The following is a 4,079-nucleotide window of genomic DNA, read 5'->3' as shown; positions in this document are numbered from 1 at the left end:
AATTTAAGGCCTTTAGATTTGACTGATTTATCGTGTAGCCGAAGTTTAACAGATGATCTCACACTTTTCATTATTTAGAGACAATTTCCAATTTTCGCACTATTCAGATATCTTTTATAAATCGTTTTGCAATTTATTAGACAATAAACGACCACATCGACTGCAAACAACCTAAGACAGTTGCTCAGATTGTCTCCTAAACCATTTACATACCTAAGGAACAGCAGAGGGCGTTGGGAAACGCCTGATATCACTTCTGTTTTACTTGATGACTTTCAATCAATTATTACGAACTGATCTCTCTCCTACAGGAAATCATGAATCGAGTTATGTAACTCAGACGATATTCTTTGAGCATGCAATTTCACTACAAGCCGTTTGTGTGGTACAATTTTAACAGAGTTTTGGACATCTAAAAATACTGAATCAGCCTGAAATCCCTCGTAATAGCACTCAACACTTCGTGCGTGTAAAGAGCTATGTTGTGGGTTCGGGGGGTTAAACCCGGGACTCCAGATGGCAGAGCTGAAGCCGGGACCCACCACGCCGTATTTCGTCAGGAGGATGAGCAAGTTAAAGAGCGTCGAGGGGCAGTGCAGAGTGATACAGTGGTATTCGGTAGCTAATTCTCAGTATTCTATGGGTGCAGCTTAGTGTCGGCGTGCCGCCCGCAGCTGTGCCGCCAGTCCATCTGGCTCACCAGACTCCTGGTATGCCGACGCCACTACTCCGTCATCGATGCCGCTCAGCTGGAAGTCGGCCGCGCTCTCCCCGGTCGTCGCACGCCGATGTGTCGCGTCTTGCACCAAGCTGCTCGCGATTCCGGAGACTGCTACAGGCCCTGGTCCTCGCCGCCCTCCATTCCATTTGACCTGTCCGACCTTGGGATAAAGGTGGATGTACTGGTCACCCGTGGCCCTCGGGCTGCCGCTGCTTCCAGGACAGCACCGGACTCGAACCCGCACCCTCCTGGACGCTGTGCTGCAACTTGCTGCTAGTGGTGCTTGGCAGATGGAAACACCCGCCGCCGCCTATGGCGCTGCTGCAGCACTGCTGCGCCTCCCGCAATGTACGCCTTGCCCGGAACCCGGTACGCCAGGTGGGAAGCGAACATGGCCCGCAGACTGGAGTGGAACCGAGCCCCTCCTGAACCTGCTGCAGACCGCTGTCACTGCCCACTTTCAGGCAGACTGTGCGATCTCCAAGTTCCACGCAGCCGTTCCGTCCCACCATGGTGTTATATCCCCGGGGACGGAATATAGCCCGAACAAGTACATAGAAAAAAAGTAAAAGTTTATGCAAAACACTGCCCCCTGCCCCCTGCCCCCTGGCCCCTGGCCCCTGGCCCCTATAAGCGTAGACCAGCACAGGTCAGTCCCGACGCTCGACTGACCTGGCACCCTCCTCCTCTAGCTAAAACTGCCCGTCTTTTAATGCTGGTTTTCCCCTCGCTTCTGACGTAGTGTCAGAGAGAGACAGAGAATACGACAGGGATAAATTCCCACTCGTCAGCCACTTACAAATGGCCCTCCTGGCTCTGGCCTAGTGCCCCGCCTCAGGCATGGCAATAACTTCAAGCAACGCTGCAGTTCCCTGCCTCATTGTTGCTCCACTCAAAACAAATCGTGCAGCTCCGCGCCCACGAGTGCCATATTTACCTTGTCTGACCTGCTGGCTGTCGTCTGTTACCACACTCTGCCAGGGCCCCCAGATTTCATCGCCCAGACGCGCCTTCATTGAATTTTGATAAAATTTCCCTTTCTCTCCACTAGGACTGACACTAGCGCAGCAGCTAGTTGTGTTTCACAAGTACAATGTTTCATAGGTTCGTGTTATCTGTCTGTCAATAGATCGTTCTCTTAGAGGTAATTCTTAATGTTCAAATACGGTACAAATTCTGATGCATATCGATGTTCATGATACGAGCCTGTAATTTAGTGGATTACTCCTATTACCTCTCTTAAATGTTGGTGTGACCTCTGCAACTTTCCAGTCTTTGGCTACGGATCTTTCGTCGGGCGAACGGCTGTATATGATAAGTATGGAGCTATTGCGTCTACGTACTCTGAAAGAAACCTAATTGATATACAGTCTGGCCCAGAACACTTGCTTTTATTGAGCGATTTAAGTTGCTTCACGTCTTCGAGGTTATCTACTAAGTTACTCACATTGGCAGCTGTTCTTGATTGAAAGGAACCTAATTGATATACAGTCTGGCCCAGAACACTTGCTTTTATTGAGTGATTTAAGTTGCTTCACTTCTCCGAGGTTATCTACTAAGTTACTCACATTGGCAGCTGTTCTTGATTCTAACTCTGGAGAATTTACTTCCTCTTCTTTGGTTGAGGGATTTCGAAAAGCTGTCTCTAGTAACTGTGCTTTTGCAGCACTGTCGCCTATAATATTCCATTGCTATTGCGCAGAGAAGGCACTGACCGTGTCTTGCCGTTAGCGTACCTTACATACGACCAGAATCTCTTTGGATGTATAAACAGGCGCATACTGCGGTGGCCCATACGCGGGAACGTTCGTTGAACAGTCGTTGAAGAGACGATGTTGGTAGCCTCTTGGTTCTTCTGGGCGGTTAGCTGGTCAAACAGTTGCACGTCTCTTCGCCCGTACACATCTCTGCAGTCGTCGTCCAACCCCTCATGCACCACAGTTGCCTCGGAGCTGTTTCTGGATAGTGCCATTTTGCCATTCAAGGGATACTTTATCCACGACGGCACGCGAACAGTTTACAGATTTAGGCGTTTCGGAAATGCGTCCATCCTTTGCCCGCAAGCAAATAATCACACCCTTTTGGACGTCAGGTAAATCTCTGCGTTTCCGCATTACGACAACGATTGCTCTGTTTTTCCGCGTCTCTCGACACTCTTTCTGTATCCTTCGTTGCTAGTGCTGCCATCTGCCGCCTGTGAGTGATAATTCCACGCTGACGTCGAACATAGGCGGTGGTCACACTAATGTAACTGCACCTAGTACTAACGTGAACTCGCTGCAAAGAGATTTTAGAGTATTACTTAGGCAGTGAACACTTACTTTGTGCAACGAACTACACTACTGGCCATTAAAATTGCTACACCACGAAGATGACTTGCTACAGACGCGAAATTTAACCGACAGGAAGAAGATGCTGTGATATGCAAATGATTAGCTTTTCAGAGCATTCACACAAGGTTGGCGCCGGTGGCGACACCTACAACGTGCTGACATGAGGAAAGGTTCCAACCGATTTCTCAGACACAAACAGCAGCTGACCGGCGTTGCCTGGTGAATCGTTGTTGTGATGCCTCGTGTAAGGAGGAGAAATGCGTACCATCACGTTTCCGACTTTGATAAAGGTCGGATTGTAGCCTATCGCGATTGCGGTTTATCGTATCGCGACATTGCTGCTCGCGTTGTTCGAGATCCAATGACTCTTAGCAGAATATGGAATCGGTGGGTTCAGGAAGGTAATACGGAACGCCGTGCGGGATCCCAACGGCCTCGTATCACTAGCTGTCGAGATGACACGCGTCTTATCCGCATGGCTGTAACGGATCGTGCAGCCACGTCTCGATCCCTGAGTCAACAGATGGGGACGTTTGCAAGACAACAACCAGTTCGACGACGTTTGCAGCAGCTTGGACTATCAGCTCGGAGACCATGGCTGCGGTTACCCTTGACGCTGCATCACAGACAGGAGCGCTGCGATGGTGTACTCAACGACGAACCTGGGTGCACGATTGGAAAAACGTTATTTTTTCGGATGAATCCAGGTTCTGTTTACAGCATAATGACGATCTCATCCGTGTTTGGTGACATTGCGGTGAACGTATATTGGAAGCGTGTATTCGTCATCGCCATATTGGCGTATTACCCTGGATGATGGTATGGGGTGCCATTGGTTACACGTCTCGGTCACCTCTTGTTTGCATTGACGGCGCTTTGAACAGTGGGCGCTACATTTCAGATGTGTTACGACCCGTGGCTCTACCCTTCATTCGATCCCTGTGAAACCCTACATTTCAGCAGGATAATGCACGACCGCATGTTGCAGGTCCTCTACAGGCCTTTCTGGATACATAAAATGTTCG

This window comes from Schistocerca serialis, chromosome 1 (assembly GCF_023864345.2).
Source record: "Schistocerca serialis cubense isolate TAMUIC-IGC-003099 chromosome 1, iqSchSeri2.2, whole genome shotgun sequence".
NCBI lineage: Eukaryota > Metazoa > Arthropoda > Insecta > Orthoptera > Acrididae > Schistocerca > Schistocerca serialis.
Note: the sequence above shows the minus strand (reverse complement) of the source record.